Source organism: Cupressus sempervirens, chromosome 8 (genome assembly GCF_028749045.1).
Source record: "Cupressus sempervirens isolate cs-2001-9-10 chromosome 8, ASM2874904v1, whole genome shotgun sequence".
Classification (NCBI taxonomy): Eukaryota; Viridiplantae; Streptophyta; class Pinopsida; order Cupressales; family Cupressaceae; genus Cupressus; species Cupressus sempervirens.
The window spans coordinates 274,807,257-274,828,117 of record NC_143125.1 but is presented as its reverse complement, the minus strand read 5'-3'; positions in this window follow the sequence as shown (position 1 = coordinate 274,828,117).

Here is a 20,861-nt window from a genome sequence, read left to right as displayed (position 1 = left end):
TATGAACCATTGGAGTGTTGCTCTAAAACTGAATCACTTGTAATTGATAATAATGAAGTATTGCACAAAATTATCCTTTTGCAAATTTGAAATAAAGATATGTTGAATATCAATATCAGGAACAAGATAGGAAATTTGAGCATGTAAATGCTTAAATATACCAATAAATTTAGTTAATTTTTCCTTAGAACTTTGTTTACAATGCATCAAATCAATCAAAGACACTTGTGGGCCAATGTTATTTTGAAACTGTTGAATAAAAGCATTAGCTAATTAAGGAAATGAATTAATAGAATAAGGTGTCAAGGAAAAAAACCATTGTAAAGCCTTGTCATGAAAAGTTTGAGCAAAAAACTTAGCTAAAATCCTATGATCATGAGCATAATCACTACAAAAGATTTGCAATATTTTAACATGATGAATAGGGTCTCCCTTACCATTATAATTCTCAAGATGAGACATATCGACTTGCTAAGGAATAGGAGTATGAATGATATCTTGAGACAAAGGACTTCCCATGTCACAAGTAGGAATACTAAACTGATAATTGTTGAATCATTAGAAGAAATAGGAGAACTAGCAACATTAGAAACACTAGGAAAAGTGTATGAAGCTACATGAATAGAAGACATAACTAGAGGAATACTAGGAACTATAGTTGGCAAAGAATTAGAATAAGTAAAAGGAACATTATGATAAGAAGGTTGTGATGTAGGAAGGGACATTGGAGGAACACTCATAGAGGGAGCTGTCATAGTCACCAAAGAAGGAGTATAGGTAGAAAAACTAGGGAAAGGAACAAAAGAAGGTTCTACACTAATGATAGGAGGAAACAACCCTAAATATTGAACTTCTTAAGCTAAAAGTTTAACATTTTAATCCACAACATGAGTAATATCACGCAAGAGATTAAGACCTTGATCGTTACCACATAGAACTTTCTTAAGAGCCTCTATAGCTTAAATAGAATCTTGATTATGGTTTTCTTGAAGAAGCCAATTACCCATTTTATCAAGTTTATTTGAAAGTTTTTGGACTTGTTTAGGAGAAACTCTTACAACATCATCCTCATCACGAGATGACTGAGAAGATTTTTTCTCCATAATAGGATTAGAATTCAGAAGAATCAAATTCTCATTTGGGATCCTAAGGAAAGGTGAAGAAGACTCAAGCTCAAAGATACCCATAAGTCTATGACTTGGTCTAATCAGAAGAGTAGAAGTAGGACTAGAAGTAATAAAGCCCATAAATCAATGCAATGTAAATGAACTAATCTAAGAAAACATAAAGCATAATTTTTTTAAAATTTTGAAAGAGATTTTGCAATTTTTTTTTGTATTTTTGAAATTTAAAATGCAAGAGCATAAACGAAATCTAATCTTAATGCAAGAAAAGACCTAACAAATATGAAATGAAATATAACACCACAAAATAAAATAGGGCATCTAATTCCATGAAAGAAAATATGGTAAGCATGTCAAGTTCACCAAAATGAATAGGGTGAATATATGACCTATCCTCAACTTGAATTTCCAAAAGGAATTATGCAAATTGATTAACCACAAGGAAGTGATCAATGTACAAATGGATCAAGAAATGGAGAATAAGGAGAAAGTAGGAGATCCTATAATCTTTGTTATGGAAAAGTATGTACTTGAAATATAAAATAAATAAAAATAAAATTCTAACATTAAAGTAGGTAAAATCTAGAAAATGCTGATTTCTGATGTTTGTGTATAGTTTTAGAGAACTCTACAACTTGTTCTGGACTAGAAATGTTGAGACAAAGAAAGCCCATAAAACTTTTGTCTTTTTGAATACAAGTCGACCTTGACCTAGATAGAGGGGCACAATCTTACCCTAGGGCACAATTGTGCCCTAAAAATTTGACCTTGACTTGTGCTATTCCAACAAAATTTTTGTTTGTGGATCTTGCAAGTTTGAAAAAAAAGGGTATCCAAATTTGCACTTTAATTCACCGTTCCACACCTATATCTGCAAGAAAAAGGGTTTTGTTGTTTGGATGGGGGGTTTGCTTTGGTCAAACCCTAGTTTGGAATTAACCTTGAAATATAATTAAATTTTTAATATAAATAAATTAAGTAAATAGAAAAATTCACCTTGCTTATATTGAAATCCTCGTGGAGGATTCAAATCCTTGAATCCACAAGTATAGATGCTCCAAATGAATGTAGGAATGTATGCAGGATGTCTCAAATCAATAAGATTAGATCTTCAACACCAATCTTGAATGAATCTTTGCATAGAAAAAGGTCTAGAAGAATATGATGGAGAAATCTTCAACAAGAGGGCTCCATAGAGATTGAATCCTTCAATGGCTAACAATGGATCTCCTTGATGAATTGGATGCTTGAACACTTGAATGCCTGATAGATAATAAATATTCACTTCATAGTAGGTGGATAAATTATAGATCATAGTTGATAGTAAGTAGATGTCAAAATAAGGGAAGAAGGCTTCCTTATATAAAGATCTAGGGCACAAAATTCTAGAGAAGGATGACATGGGAACAATAAATCTCAATTAACCCTAACCCTTAGAAATGGACCTACATTAAATGAAATTTAAGAGTCTACCATTCTAAAACCTAGAACAATAGACCCAAAAGTGGGAAAATGAAACTTTTTGAAGCCTAATATCCTGAAACTCCTGGCAATTGAAAAATGGACCTAGGGTCAGGGATGAGGTCGACCCTACCCTAGGTTAGGGTCAAGGTCATCCTTGACCTAGGTTAGGGTCAAGGTCGACCTTGACCCAAAAAGTAAAACTCCTCAGTTTCATAGAGAAAGTTGTCAGAAATAGACTAGAAATAGAGAGAGAAGTAGAATAGGGGGAAAATAAACAGATCCATGCAAAGACATATTCAAGGTGCTTGACATGATCCCATACCACTTACTCAGAGGGATAAACACTCATAACATGAAAATGATTCCATTTTAAGATGATATAGATGTATAAGTGAAGCATAGTTAAGAACATGTTTTACTTTGTCTCCTGATGATGAGGTTAAATGTGTGCAATCTAAGTCGAAGATGTATGGAAGCTACAAGTGATTTAAAGAGAGGAGTATGGAGACATAGTACATGGAAAGAAGTTTTTGATGATCCTATTATATCTTCTAGTAGAGATATAATCTAGTGATGTGTAGTTAGACAATGATTGAGGACAGTTAGATGGTGATGTTAGCGAGTGCGCAAGTCCTGAAGTAGCACATGAGAAGCTTTGTATAGACTATGAGATGAAAATGATATTGTAATTATGAATTGATTAATTATCTTATTATAATTAATTGGGAAAGCCTAAAAGCTAACTCAAGGAATTATTTAAAGATAGGGTATAAAGGAAATATGTTTTCCTTGTTTGTAAAGTTTGTGTGTTGTGTGAAGTGATCAAGGAATTGTGAGCAAAAAAAAAGTATTTGGTAAATGTGAGTAAGTGATCCAAGTGATTATTGGGTACAAGGTTTGTGATCTGGTATCAAGATCAAAAGAAGCAAAAGTCTAGTTGATATGACTAAGAAAGAGGAAGAAGTAGTATAGTTCAATTATATTATTCTGCAAGGAATGATACAAAGATCACTTGGACAGTGGGTTGATTAATCTTACCCTTGAATCTATTTGGATAGTGGGTCCATCTATCTTCTACAACTCCTAATAGGGTTGGCACAACTCCTAATGGGGTTGAAATATCCTAACATGGATTCAAAGTCTTCTAACAGGGACTGATATGTACTGAATATTGTTATAGACTCCTAACATGGTCAATCCTCTAACAAAAAATATTTATATTAGTACATCATCTTTTGGGTACCATCCCCACTAGGGTTTTTCCTTTGATCAAAGGTTTCCCTAGTTAACATATCTACTATTATTGTGCATGAGTATCTTGTTGTGGTTTTTGATTATATTTCTCACATGGTTACAATTTAATAAGGTTGATAATTGTGATAATAGTTGTATAACTGATTCATCCCCCCTCTCAATTATATTGGTGGACTATATATTCTAACAAACAAAGTGATGTGAAGTTAACTTATGTTGAGAGAGTTTGTACATGGCAAGCCTATAGAAGTCGAGAAACAACATGAATGTTAGTTATGACCAAGCATTAGAACATTCAATTGCCTAGTAAAATAGTTTTTGCATATATGTTTGTAATGACACAACCACTCATATAAATTATTTTAGCCAATTTCTATACAAAATTTATGGATTTTAGAGATAGTTAAGGAGAAAATTACAATCTTTTTTAGAAGGCATCAATCCCTAGGAAGGAAGATTAACCAATCAAAAACTTAGAAGGGTTAAACGGTAAAATAATATATTCTAGATCATTGATTATGATGTAGAACCTTCCACAATTATCTATTTAAGAAGGGATCAAACCCTAAATTAATAATGAGTGAGAAAGAGTGTGATGCATGTGAACGAAGATCTTAAATGAGTGAAAAGGCTAAGGACATAGCAAGGAAGGTTAGGTTTTATAGAGATATCAGAAAGAGAAACCTAGCAGTGCAGGGTATAATAGAGCAAATTAGACAAGGAGATTAGATTTAGACATTGTAGAGAGGAGATCTATAATAAGCTTCATACAGAAGACTGAAGGACCAGGTACTAAGACATTCTAATTACTGTATTAGGGAAAATCTCTTAACATAGTGGTTTTAAAAGACCTTGTTAATCTCATAATAGAGTGCTTACTTCATTGTAAGTTTAAATCCTTTAATCAAGGTAGACTTAACAGTCTTGTAATACTTTTAATCAAGCAACCTGTCACATGGTAGATCATCAGAAGTGACCTAATTCTAGCTCTAATCGGTGAAATTTGTTGTTGCAATGGTAAAGATTTGTGGGTGTCATTCCCACCCCAGTTTTACCTTCACCTTGGAGGGTTTTTGGGTTAACAAAATCTTTGTGTTAAGAGTTTAGATTTTTCATGTTGATGGATGTTATGTATAGTTAGATTTCATTTTAGTTTTATAGTTTATGATTATATGATACATGCTCTAAGATATAAGATGGATTAGGAGTGAATTCATATAATCTATTATTTTGTTTAAGGAGATAAAGTTTTAAAGATCCTGATTCATCCCCCTCTTAGTATTTTGTTTGCCAATAAGACTTCCAACAATTGGTATCAAGGTTGATTTCTCTTGAAAGAAGTCTAACAACTTGAGAGTTTAGATATTGGAGATGGAGGTTTACAAATTGGAAAAGATTATTGAGAATAAGATAATTGAAATCCATATCATACTGTAGCAACTTGAAGCATCAAAAGAAGAGTTAAGAGAATCCTAAAGGAAAAGGAAAGGTATGGCCAGTCAATAGAATGATACACTATATAAAGAAGTAGATACCAAAGGATTGCTTAATAGTGGGAGTTCTAGTAAAAGTGATGTAGCAATAGCAAACCTATTGGAAAAGAAAAGAAAATTGAATGAAGAAGTCAAAGGATTAAAGAGAGAGCATGCAATCCAATCAGTAAGATTATGTGAAGTGACTTAACAAAAGAAGAAAGCTAAAGAAGACAAGATCATGATTGAAGAAGAAAAAAGACAAATGGATAATAGACTTGAAGAAAGGTCATATGATGTGCAAAAGCTTACAAATGATCAGCTAGACATAATGAATCAATTATTACTTACAAATTATGAACTAAACAAAAAGGACACAGATATTATGTATTCAATATCATAAAGTGACCTACTGAGGAATTAATTAAGATATAAGAAGGAAATTCTAGAAAGAATGAATAAACCAAGAAAATCCATAAGGTACATTAAAGATATTATGAGATTACCTAGGTCATTCAGTGATACTTCTAGTCTAGTACATATCAAGCACTCTTCACCTATTGAGGAAGGAGAGTCATCCAAGAGTGGAGAGAAAATATATTCCCAACCTTAAGGTAAACCTACATGTCATCATTATGGAAAAGTGGGACATAAAACAAATAATTGTAGAAGCAAGAATGGTAAGAAAAATTCTAAACCTAAGTTTTCTAGGAATTTTTTTAATTGTAAGAAACAAGGACAACAAGCACATGAATGCAGGTAAAAGGTAAGTGATACACCTACTATACCTAAATTTGAAGGACATTGCTACATCTATAAGAAATATGGACATAGAGCTCAAGAATGCAGATCCAAAATAAAATCCAACTCGATAGCTAAAAGAAAAATATATGCACCTAAGCAAGGTAAATCTTACAACTAGGATTACAACACATGGTATAATTATCATTATTGTAGAGAGTATGGTCACATTCTAGAAAATTTCATTATGACACATTTTAGAGGCAATTGTAAGAAATGGTTAAATGGAAGGTTAGTTTGATTTAGTTGTCACAAGGTTGGACATGTTAGTAAGAACTACAAGACTCGAGCACTAGCACCAAGTAATGAACACATCAAAGAAATGAAAAAATTGCCATGGAACAAACAAAGAAGAAAATAAATCTAATCTAGAAAAAGATAGTAGAAGCTAGAGGTAGTGTATCAAGCAAAGTTGAGATCACCCAATCCAATGGATTAGGTGATCACACCACATCCAACTACGCAAATGAGGTATGTAAGGATCTGTACACTTGAATGATATATTACACATCAGTTCCTTATGTGATTAAAAGTCCATATCAACATGAATAAAGATGCACTAGGACATATCTAAGAGAAAAATTGGGTAATGGAATCAATTACACTATTAAGTGTCGAGCATCAATAATATAGTATGTATTAATCGAGCATTGCAATATGGACCAAAATTTTACAATGACTGAGCTAATGTGATGGCCAAACTAAATGGTATTGACTGAGCTAACAATGATTGAGTATTTGAAGGGAGAGAAATGTGAACATATTTTTTATGTGAAGATTGAGATAGCTATTATCCACCTACTATAGTACAACACATTTATTGCAAACCTAAATTGGTCAATTGAATGTATATATCAAATCTTGAAATTCATTTTCATTTACCAAGTGATTTCAATGCACACATGTAATTCAAAGGCGATTTCAATGAAAGCACAAGCAAATCACAACATGCCATCGACAAGATTTGAAGAATTGGGTAAGTAAGATTTTAGTGCCTAGTTAAGTTAATTTCAAAATTATTGAAGTGAAGTTGATTAAACCCTAGTTTCAACATAGCATCCACTGTATCTGGAAAAGAGATGTTGAAAGACAATAATGCATGGATTGTGAGGAATGATAAATGTCCTCCACCAAAATTCATGGTGTACCCTAATATTGTGATGATTAGAGATGCATCTAGTGCCCCATTGTCGATTCCACGGAGAGTATTGATGGTTCATGATGTTCGATCATGCTATATGTGAAAGATTGCAAAAATTAGAGATTATGAATTGCAAGAAACTTATGACAAATTATGTGATAATGCAATTCTAAAAGATGAGAATACTATTGTTACCAAGAAAGGGCTTACTCATGAGCTAGTATTTCTAAAAGTATTTAAATTGGAATGGATACAAATTGTACTGAGCCAAGTACATGCTATGAAAATCTAGTTGGTGGACCAACAAAGATAAATAGAGAAATCATTCACCGAGTTACTAGTTATCCCACCTTGGATAGAGCGAAGATGATGAGATGTGCCACAAAGAACATTGTTGAAGAACAAATGAAGGCAAAGTGCAACAACCGAGGAATGCCAATGATAGAATTGAATATCTAGTTATTGAGTTTGTTGTGTGTGTAATTGGACACAAACAATATTGGTTAAGTTGATTGAACCATGTTCCCTACATTGCAGTCGACCTAGGTTACAAAATAGTGAAGAAAGATCATAGTTATGACCTGGTCGAGCTATAATTTTTAGAAAATCATGGAGCAATTTGGAAGGCCAAGAAAAATTCATGTAATTTTGGACTATTATTAATTTGTATATTTTTCTATGTACATAATTCACTCCCTACTATCAACATAGTTGCATGGGATAGGAATAGACTGGTCATTGAACAAATCAATATTCTCATTGAACAATTGGGAGAGAATTTTGAGGCTATTATGGAAAATTATTTTGATGAGTTTAAGAACAAGATGAAGAATAGGACAAGGATTCCAAAATAAATGGTAGATCACTATTTTGATGATATATGTTTCAAGGTAGACACATATTACACATATGCCCAGGTAGTGTTACCAAGAGTTGCAGGGTTAAGACTAATGCAATATGAAGTCAATGTAGATAAAGTCACAACAATGGTCACTACACTATTATTTGAAGCAATAGACAAGAATGTTGAGCCTTTCAAAAGTTGTGAGTTAGCCAAGATTAAAATAATAATTGATGTGACAACATCTTGCTCTCAAACCCAAATCTTTGTAGGGTCTCTACTAGGTCATCCACTTGACTAGATAGGGTTTTTGCACACCCTATACCTCTAAGGATTCTATCTAATAGATCCTACTCCGTCAACTAGTGCACATTAATTAGATAGTACAAGCTGACTCATTAACTCCCATGAACACATAGCCCCAATGCTTATTGGATCTTCCCATATGGTAAAATGGACACCTAGGTATTCCTTAGGTCCCTTTCCAAGATTCCAAACCCAAAACAATGTCACAACCCTAATCGAGTTGCAATCTACAAGTGTAACTACACTCAAATGCTTGGAAAAAGGCTACAAGGATTAGCCCTCCTAATGCACTAACTACAATATATCTTGAAAAAATCCTTAATAATGTCCATAATAAATAATCATTCTAGATACCCTTTTCAAAGTTCTTAGAGATTTTGGGGGTCTAGGGTTTCCACACTGTTTGTACTATACGGGCACAAATTTAACCTCTATTTAAGGGTTTCAAGGGTTTTACTGACTATCTACACATAAGAAGCCATTATTCACCATGAAACTCTTCCCATAGACTCCCATTTTACTTGGGGCTTCATTAATCACTCCTTCAACACCTTACATTCTTAGGTTGAAGTGTCTATACATTCAACCACTCCTATCAGCTCTTCACTAGATTGTGATCCCTAACAAAGTTGTTATTACTTGCCTAGGGCATCACTGTAGTTTTAGCTCTTCCACTTTCAAGGGTCCCATATCTCCTATACATATTTTACATGGATTCAATTTCCAATTCCCAAGAGACTATACTTTACCTATGGTGGGAAATGTCCGTATGACCCCATTTGTCCAAATAGTCTATCTAAGGACAACAAACTGGTCTAAAACAAAATAATTATTCTAAGCACTCAAAAAATTGATAAAATAACTATTTTTTAACTATATGGAACCTTTAAAAAATCCACCCTAACTATTCCAATGCAAAAGTATGGAGAACTAATCCATTTACCTGCTAGTATTAAAAAAAAACACAAAATTGTTATTAAATTACTGCTTGTTCAGTCTGTACAAAAGCAAACCTATTTTATCCAAACCCTTGGATAGGTTGAGAATGGCCTTATAAAGTCTTTACAAGAGTTATCCCAACTATTTCAAATAGTTGGAAGAGTCTCACTAAAAAGTTTCTCTATTTGCAAGAAAATTGCAAAAAGTTGTCAATGACAACTTTTCCAAGATGAGCAATTTTTAACATCTACTTTCCAAACTTGCTTCAATTGACACAAAATATAAAAAAGGCCTTAAATTTTTACTAAACACCTAATAAGGTCCTTAAAATACTTAATTTCCCTATTTGGCCTTCAAAACCCAAAAATGCTCTATAAAGCCAAATGAGCAATTTTTGAGCAACTAGGAGCAACATTACCATTTTGGGCTCTTCCCACCTACCTATCCACACCTTAGGACCAAGTTAGTACTCTTATTCATCTAGTGATGTGTCTAGCATCACTACAAGCCAAAAAAATCTAAGAAGCCCTAGGTCTACCACTAGTCTACCTAGGTGCTCCTACGCCATACCCCCCATAAAAAAAAACTAAGTTGTACCTAATGGAAACATGTTTAGGGGAATGTCAACCTTCTTGAACTCTATCTCAGCAACCCAAGTAGCCTCTAAAGTTGACTTTCCCTTCCATTGGATGAGGTTCTCCATACAAACCTTGTGCCTTGTAGACTTCTTCTCTCTTGAATCCAACGCCTTCTCTACCTCCAACTTGCTCACCCTAGGTGTTGCAGTAGGTTCAATGTCATCTTAAACACCTAGAATAGTCTAAGGTAATGTCCCTTTGAATGCCACCAAGTCTTGTACATTAAAAATAGGGGATATGCCTAGGCCTGATGGTGAATCTATGTAGTGCCTGCTCTCATTCACATCTTTTTGGACATTGTTGTTATCATTATCGGACTACGTTAGACTAGCTTTATGTTGATGGATTAGTAGTATTGTTTTGAGACTATCAGACATTATGTTATGGATTCAGTGGATATATGATGAGATCATTTAGACTTTACATTTCATGTATGCATGATGATCATTACATTGCTTTCAGTTATGATGATGATTAGTTAGATGGTTTATTATCTCATGTGTTTTATTATGGATACTTACCCCATACTTGCATGTGTATGGTGTGCGTGTTTGTTCTTATTGTATGGCATTTCTGATATGGTTAAGGAAGGGAGTCGTAGTCACCTGCTTAGTCAGGATCTACACAATGCACCACTTCCTGCCATTGCCTATTTAGCTTAGCATTATATATATTGTATGTACATGCATGGTTTTTATGCAAGTTGCAGGTACCGGGTATCGACTTCCCTGAATTGCCAGGATGAGCGTACCCTATTACACTATCTCAATGATAAGAGAAGGGAGATAAATTCTCAAGTCCAAATCCCAAACCCTTAAACCATTTGTCCTAGTGAGGTAGGACAAGTATCTGGATATTTTTCCCATCGAATGTGTCAGATGATATAATTCGTGATTTTTAACCCTTTAGACTGATTTTGTGTGAATTGTTCTATGATGGGTTTTCATATTTTATCTTGGAGGTCTATGGTGAATTTTTCTATTAATTAAGTCTTAATAAATAGATTTAATTAATAAATTAATTATTTGAGAGAAAATTAATATAAAATATTATGATCTTTGATATTTTGATTATAATTAATTAAATGAGAATTAATTGAGGAAAAAGAATTAAATAAAAGAAAAATTAGAAATTAAAATTAAAATTAATAATCATTATAAAATAATAATAAAGTAATAAATAAATATTAATAATAAAAGTTATAAAAATTAAAATGAAAGTTATAAAATTTTAGATAGAAGTTATAAAAAATTAAATAAGAGTTATAAGCTTGCCTAGGAGTTAACGCACCTTTTCATTTCTCATATGTCAACAACATGGGGGTTAGTACACCAATTAAGCACATGGTGTCTACAACCTTATGACTCATCTAGAAGGTGGGAAAAGACACATGCTTAGTTGGTGACACCTTCTAGTGGTTTCTAGAGACATTCTAGGTGCTTCTTGAGAGCTCTTTATATTCAGGCATTCCTAGAAGCTTAGACATAGTGTTTGGAGAGCGTTTTGGAGCGTTCGAGGACTCGGGAACTCTGAAGAAGGGAGAAGCTTGCTCTGCGGGTTTTCTGAGGAAGGGCGAATTAGCATCAAAATTTGCGTAGATTCTTGTGATTTTACTTATGCTATTCCTGCATCTTGCACTTCCTGTCTTCTTCGTGTCTTCCATATGTTTTTTGAGGATTTTCCTATTTTAATTGTATGCATTCTCAATATGGGTAGTTAAAATTTATTTGAGAAACTTTATATGCATAGATCTTAAGAGAACATGAGGCTAGGGTTTAAATTAATAGCCAAACCCGTTAGATGAATTATTGGATAAATTTAGAGATCAAATAGTTTATAGGAAAATTTTGAAAATTGGAACCTTTAAATAATTGTGTATATGTTCATTATAAAATATACATGTTTATATTTTCCACATACATATATATATATATATATATATATGCTGTGATACTGGATAAAACTCTACGTATACACACACACACACACACACACACACACACACACACACACACACATACATACATATGTATATATATATATATATATATAATTAAAAGTCGAATGATATCACACCATGATTGATTGAATACGTTTTAAAATCGTTATTCAAAGAAAAACTTTGTTAAAAATTGAAACCACATATATAAAACGGCGAATGAAATTGTTTATGCGATTTAAAAAAATAAATAAATGTAAATTTAAAAGTGGGGGGGGGGGGGGGGGGGGGGGATGAGACCCACACCCCCGTACCCACTGTGGTCGTAGTGTACCTACTATCACAGGTACTGCGACGACAGGGGTACACTGTACCCACCGACGTCGCAGGCCCTGCGTATCACCAACAGTACACATTTATATATGTGTTGGTTTAAGTTTTTATTTAATAGTTGTTTCATGTTATATATGAAATCAAATTTTCATTATTAATAAATATAAATATGTAATTCGATTTTATAAAATGTAATAATAATAATAATTTATATATATATATATATAAAAGTATGTAAATATGTTATTAATAAATTTAAATTATTATATAATTGATAAATGATTTATATCAAAGGTTCATTTTTATAATGGTGTACTCTTTTATAATATTCAACTATTAAGATTTAATTAATTGTTTTAAATTATAAAATATATATATACAGAATTTAATTGGTAGTTTGATGGGGAACATTTTCAATAAAATATTATTAGATCAATTAGAAAATTGAGTCTAATGGTTTTTAGGGAGAAACTTTTATCTATCAAACAAATACATGGGTTAGGTAAAACGTGAAATTTCTCCACTTGATATCTAGATTGGAAAACGTAAACTGAGACCTCCACATTTAAATTCAAGTATGTAATTTTAGCAAAAGCAAAACATGTGTTTGCATTGTGTATTCTTTATGCTATTTGTTTTGAGTTTTGGGTTGACTAGTATTGACCAGTTATAGGACGTCTAGCAGAGGCTTGGGGTTTATGTGATTGTGATGTCATGATGATGTTTTAATCTCGATCTTTATAAACCCAACCATGGTTATGTGATGGAATGCTCTATGTAATGTTTGTAATTACTGATTGTTACAGTTGAGATTCTTAATTATGAGACACTTGACCCAATCGTTTTTGAGTCATCGATTAGTTATCCTTGGTTTATTTTCTAGTCGCCATGATGGGACTGAAATGTGGTTTAAGTCAACCATTTTGGAGTCTTCGATCAATATGATTTGAGATATATTTTTTGGTTATTGAGAACCAATGGATACTATTGATTATCAGTGATACTTCAGTTGCCAATAGAGAGTTGTTGTGGTCATGATTTTCTATGGATGCTTGCTCGTGGAGATTTGATGCTTTTATGCATATTTGATGTTCTTATTATGGATCATCTTTTATGATTTGGAGATTTATGATTCCATGAGCTTAGGGTAGGTTATCTACTTGTAGTGTCGGGAAGTGGCTTGCAATGGGGGCCGGGGCCCTAAGAGGCTGCCAAGGTAACTCATTGTAAGTTGGTTAATAAGTGAAAACATTCACACCTAATACTAACTAAATGAACCTAAAAAGATAATTGTTTTGTTCTCGCCCATGCCTCGAGTGCTTGTATAGACTAGGATAGGAGTAGAGAGAATGCATGGTTGTGACCTTGCATTCCATAGTATGCCTTGTCAATATGAGAGGATACTAGTGGCCGCATGAGGATCAGTATGGACCCATGGAGTTTAGCTAATTGCCAGAGTAACTTGTACATGATATATGTGATGACACTTTCCCACTTGCATAGTAGGTTCCTACATGTCTTTGTGTGCCTCTGGGAATTAGATGTCGGTTTTGTGTTTGGAACCTTTGAGTAGTATACTTTTAGGATTCCTGGACTTATAAATATTTATGCTATGTGATTTTGATAGCTTGTTTGGGACTTGAGGTTATCTCCTCAGCACGGTGGGAGTGGACCACTTAGGTACCACGCGGTCGGGTGGTAGTGTTTTTCCACTCTTATCATTTGAGATCCATTGAGACATCATGGCTGATGCGTCCTTCGTGATGGTGGATATGTATTCTTTCACTGATGATTAGCATATGTTAGATGATGTTATCTTATGCTTATATTTGCATGTTAGATTATTTTTTGCATATGATGTAGTATATGTTAGGAGTGACATTCCTACTATGTTAATACCGATGATCTCTTTGGTGATTTGGAATGTTATGCACGGAGGGATGGCTAGGATCCACGATGGTCTAATGATGCTATTAACGGTTGGGAGGAACCGTGCACTTAGTTTATTATGTTTGATCTTTATGATGGATGTATATGTTTTCTATGATGACGTATCATGTGTATCATATGATTATCTTTACTTTGATGTATCATGGATTAGAATAGGATGATGTACCTTATTTCACATATGTATATTCTTTTAAGCTTTTCATACCCTGTGACATGTACAGTGGATGATTGAGCATTTAGAAATGTAATGTATAAACATTGGACTTATCATTATTATTTCATGTGGATGTTGTATTAGATGGATTCAGTAATGTTAGTTGACTTAGATGTAATTCAACGTTAAGGGATCCTTAAAGAATGTAATCTATTGCGTATGTTATGTTTATTTTTAGATGGACATTGCTATTGCTTCCGTTATTGTGTATAATTTATTTGTGGTATTTACTTTCATGTTTTAAAAAAAAAAAATGCTACCAAATTAGTGAAATTCTAGGTTAATTCTTTGGATCCCTTGGTGGGGCATTACAATCTACCTTATAGACATTTATTCCATACTTTGCCAAGATTTTGCAAGGCCCTACCCTCTTGATCTATACCTTGGTAGGCACACCTTTCTTTAGCCTTTCTCTTTTTAAATGGACTGTAACATGGTCACCAAAAACAAATTGAACATATTTTCTCTTTGCATCCCCTTGGGCTTCTAGTTTTTGAGTGTTAGCTTGGATGATTTTCTTGACTTTCTCCTGAATCTCCTTCATGGTTTAAACAAAATCTTTAGCTTGACCACTTTTCTGATCCATGTCTCCAATATTCCTCAAGTCACATACACCCCTTGGATGCACTCCATAAACAATTTCAAAAGGACTCTTAGTAGTAGTCCTATTCCTGCTATTATTATAGGCATATTCTACCCGTGAGATGATAACATCCAAAATTTGTCCATATTATTTAGTTAGGCACCTGAGAAGGTTACCTAAGGTCTTATTAACCACTTCAATTTGACCAATAGTTTGGGGATGGTAAGCTGAACCCAAAGACATGTTTGTGCCAAGCTTTCTCCACAAGGTTTTCCAAAAGTGGCTCATAAATTTTACATCCCTATCTAACACTATGCTTAGTGGAAGTCCATGAATCCTCACAACCTCTTTGAAAAATAGATGGGCAATGTGACTTGTATCATTAGTTGTCTGACATGGGATGAAATTCCTTATTTTACTTAATCTATCAACAACAACATAAATGCTATCATAGCCTTGCTTAGTCTTGGGAAAACATACAATAAAATCTATACTTACACAATCCCATGGCCTATTTGGAAATTGTAAACACCCATAAAGACCTGCATTGCTCATTCCTCCTTTGGCTTTCATGCATACCATACACTGCTCTACATACTTAGTTACATCCTTTACTAGTTTGGGCCAATAATAGAACCTTTCATCAATTCTATGGTCTTACTGACACCAAAGTGTCTACTTTGGTTGCCATTGTATTTCTCCTATATTAGGTTCTCTCTCATTGAACCTCTTGGTACACATAACTGGTTTCCCTTGAATAGAAATCTATTTTGCAAGGTATACTCTAAAAAATTTCTATTAAAACAATTCTCAAAATCAATGCATACCTTGTAGGCTTCAGAAAAGTTCTCATCTTCTTTGTAGAGGTTATTAAAACTCTCTAGCCAAATGCTTTGGAGCTAAATCTCTTGAATTGTCATGATCCTTTTACTTAGTGCATTTTCCACTTTGTTCAATTGCCCCTTCTTATGCTTGATTATAAAGGTGAAGGCCTACAAGTAATCCATCCACTTCAAATGTTTGTTTCCTAGTTCTCTTGAGAATTGATGTAGCTAAGAGCTTGATTATCTATTAACACAATAAATTCCTTGAGAAAAAAATAATGTCTCCACTTCCTAAGACACTGAACTAAGGCATAGAGTTCTAAGTCATAGGATGCATACTTCTTCTTAGCCTCATTGAGTTTCTCACAATAGAAGGCTACTGGCCAACCCTCTTGACTCAAAACCCCACCTACTACTAAGTCACTTGCATCACATTCTAAGGTGAATAGTTTTTAAAAAATAGGCAATTATAGGATAGGTTGAATAGCCACTTGTTTCTTCAACATGTCAAATGAATTAGTAGCTTCTAAAGACCACTTAAACTTAGACTTGACTCCACCCTTTATAGTATCAAGCAAAGGTGCACAAATACCAATATAATTCCTAATGAGTTTCCTATAAAATTAGGATAGTTCATGAAAACTTATTACCTCAGTAGACATGGTAGGTGTTGGCCAATATAGTAGCAACCTTCTCCTTGTCCATCTTCAAAGATCCCTTAGATACCACAAAGACCAAATACACCAATTCTTGCTTGAAAAAGTCACACTTTTCAAGGTTGATGGCTAACTTCTCTTCATGAAGTCTCTTCAAAACTACCTTTACATGCTTGATGTGGTCCTCCTCAGTCTTACTATAGATGAGCATGTCATCTATGTACACCACCACAAATCTACCTGTGAAGTCCTTAAGCACTTCATTCATGAGCCTCATGAATGTGCTAGGAGCATTGGAAAGACCAAATGGCATCACAAGCCATTCATAAAGACCATTAGTAGTCTTAAATGTTGTCTTCCATTCATCTCCCTCCTTTATCCTAATTTGGTGATAGCCACTCTTCAAGTCCAACTTGGTGAAATACATGGAACCTCCAACCCAATCCATAAGGTCTTCAATTCTTGGTATGGGAAACCAATACATGATTGTAATTTAGTTAATAGCCCTTGAATCTATGCCCAACCTCCATTTTCCTCCATTTTTGGATGCTAATACCATAGGGACTACACATGGGCTTATGCACTTTTGGATTAGACCTTGGTTTAATAATTCTTGGACTTGTCTTGCCACTTCCAAGTTCTAGTTTGGAGTGAGCTTGTAAGCTACTTTATTTGGAAAGGAGGCACCTGGAAAAAAGTCAATTTGATGTCCTATAACTCTCATAGGAGGAAGGGTAGTTGGAGTACCATCACTCACTATGTCCTTGTAAATTTCCAACAAAGTCTGGACTTCAACTAGTAAGAGTTCCTTGATTGACTTGTCTTCATCTATGCACTTCAATATCACTACATATCCTTGGCTTTCCTCATGTTTGAGGTCCTTCACAAACTCTTTCCCACTACATAACAACACACTAGGTACTTAAGACTATAATTCCTCCCCTTCCAAAAAAGATTGAATTTTAAAGGTCTTAGCTCCCATTTGAAGGTTATGGCATTAGCCTTTCCATCATACACAACCTCCCTATAAAATTGACAAGGTCTACCTAGCAAAAAATGACAAGCATCCATGGGAAAAATATCACACAAAAATCTATCCTTGTACCCTGCTATGGAAAAATCCACCCAAGCTTGCTCATTAACCAAGATGCTCTGCCCTTTGTTAAGCCAAGTGACATTGTATGGGTTGTCATGGGGAGTCCTTCTTAGTTTCAACTTAGTAAAAACATCCTTTGATATCACATAATCAGTGGAACCTAAATCTACCACCACTTTGCACACTTTTCCTAGGATTTTGCATTTTATCCTAAACAAGCCCCTTCTATGTCTAGGTTCATCAAGAGCTGGTTGTTTGATCGGTACCCTCCTAAACATGACATTACCACCTTTTTCAAATTCAATGTGGTCTACATCTATATCCTTACAACTTGAATTGTCTTCTTGAGCATATGCTACCCTTTTGTCTTAGTTTGAGGAAGAAGGCTTCTCCAGACATCTATAGGTTGGATGACCCAACTGACCATAGTTATAACATTTCATACTTGAAAAGTATGAGTTGGATCTACCTTTTGTGCCTTTGATACCCCCTCATACTCAAAATGGTTCTCCATGCCATCTATCTAATCCATAACTACATCTATGTCCATCTTTCCATTGAAAAGTGGCACACCTTCTAAAGCTTTTCCTACTAGGGCTTTGATAGCCTTCAATAAGGGCTCTTCATTCAAGATAAGGTCAGGTTTAGGCACAAAATCCTCATTTTCTACCTCCTTACCCTTTTCATTGTCTTCTTATTCCTTCCTTTTTACTACATCAACAACTTCCTCTAATTTTGTCTTCACCTCTTCTAAGGCTACTTCAAGGATCCTATTTTTCTCCCTTTGCTCATAAAATTCCTTGGCTAGTTTTGCATTAGTCACCATACTAGTTTCACCTATTGATTCCCCAGTAGCTATAGAAATCCACCACTTTTCCCAAGTCTTTAACTTGCTTTGATACACTCTGATGTGATAACCAATCTTGCTCTCAAACCCCAAGCATCCACTTGACTAGATAGGGTTTCTACACACCCTATGCCTCTAAGGATTCTATTGAATAGATCCTACTCCAATTGGTGCACATCAATTAGATAACACAAGCTTACTCATTAATTCCCATCAACACACATAGCCCCAATGCTCATTAGATCTTTCCATATGATAAAATGGACACCTAGGTATGCCTTATGTCTCCTTCCAAGATTCCAAACCCAAAACAATATCACAACCCTAATCAAGTTGCAATGCACAAGTGTAACTGCACTCAAATGCTTGGAAAAAGGCTATAAGGATTAGCCCTCCAAATACACTAAAATCAAGCTATCTTGAAAAAATACTTAATAGTGACCAAAACAAATAACCATTCTAGATACCCTTTTTAGAGTTCTTAGATATTTTTGGGGCCTAGGGTTTCCACACTATCCATATTGTACGGGTACAAATTCAGCTTGTATTCAAGGGTTTTAAGGGTTTTAGTGGTTGTTTTCACATAAGAAGCCATTACTCACCATGAAACTCTTCCCATAGACTCCCATTTGACTTGGGACTTCATTACTCACTCCTTTAACACCTTCCATGCTTAGGTTGAAGTATCCATATGTTCAACCACTCCTATCAGCTCTGCAATAGACTGTGATCCTTAACCAAGTTGTTATTACTTGCGTAGGGCATCATTGTATCTTTATCTCTTCCACTTTTTAGGGCCCCATCCCTCTTTTAAATATTTTACATGGAGTCAAGTTATAATTCCCAAGAGATCGTATTGTACATATGGTAGGAAATGGCCCTATGACCCCATTTATCCAAATAGTCTATTTGAGGACAACAAATTGGTGCAAAATAAAATAATTATTCTAAGCATTCAAAAAGTTGATAAAAAAACTAAATTGAACTATAAAAAACCTTGAAAGAATACATCCTAACTATTCCAATAAAAAATAAATGTAGAACTAATCCATTTACATGCTAGTAGCACAAAAAAACACAAAACTATTATTAAATTGTTGCTTGTTCAGTTTGTACAAAAGCAAACCTATTTTCTCTAACCCCTTGGGAAGGTTGCAAATGACCTTATAAAGGATTTCCAAGAGAAGTCCCAATTTTTTTAGATAGTTGGAAGGCTCTAACTAAAAAGTTTCTCTGTTTGCAAGAAAATTACAAAAAGTTGTCAGTGACAACTTTTCCAAGTTGAGCAATTTTTAGAATTTTTAACATCTGCTTTCCAAACTTGCTCCAATTTATACCAAACTATGAAAAGGGCCTTAAATGGTTACTACACACATAATAAGGTCATTAAAACACTTGATTTCCCTATTTATCCTTCCAAACCCAAAAATGCTCTATAAAGCCGAATGAACAATTTTTGACCAACTAGAAGCAATATTACCATTTTGGGCTCTTCCCACCTACCTATCCACACCTTAGGATTAAGTTAGTCCTCTTATTGATCTAGTGATGTGTCTAGCATCACTACAAGCCAAAACAATCTAAGAAGTCCTAGGTCTACCACTAGTCTACCTAGGTGCTCTTGCACCACTAATACAAACGAAAGTGCCCAAGATGGATAGAAAATGAAGGAAGATGATAGAAGATATCGAGGGAAATCTTGGCATAGGAAAAGTCTAGATAACTGAGTGGAAAGGTGAGGATTAAGAATCTAAAGAAGATAAAGAAGACAAAGAATCAAAAGGTAAAGAGTTAGTTGTTGTTGAGCCTAAGGCAACCAAAAAAATAAAATTATGATTGTTGATCCTAAGGTGAAGGAGGATCTAAAAGGACATGTGAAGATAGTAGTCACACCTCCTAAACCTAAGATAAAGAGGAGGATAATAACCAGATCTAAGGTAGCTCGACCCATGGATACAAACACAAAAAGAATCCCAACAAAGAGAAAACAAACAAAAGAAATTGAGGAGAGCCTACCAAAGAGGTCAAGAAGGAAACTAGTTGTGGCACCTTATGAGGAGGAGGATGATGAAGAGGAAATGAAGTCTAATGATTTGATCAAAATTCAAATTGTACCTAGACTACTCCCATGACTATTTATTAGGTATGCGAGAATATTAGAAATTTAGCTGGCATAACATAACTTAAGTAGATTAAGTATGATTCTTTAAATAAATATGATCAAGAAAATATTGAAAAAAAATGATGGATATGATGATAAAGTTTAGATTCAAACCTATAGAATTAGGTGAAGTTATTCCTGAGGATTTGTATAACACATTAGATGTTAAATGAAAGTGGGAATTATAAAAAATAATGCTTGATTTAGGGAAGACACATATGTCTATTTCCCTAAAATATTTCACTAAGAAATTCATGCCAAAAGAGAGGGCATACAAA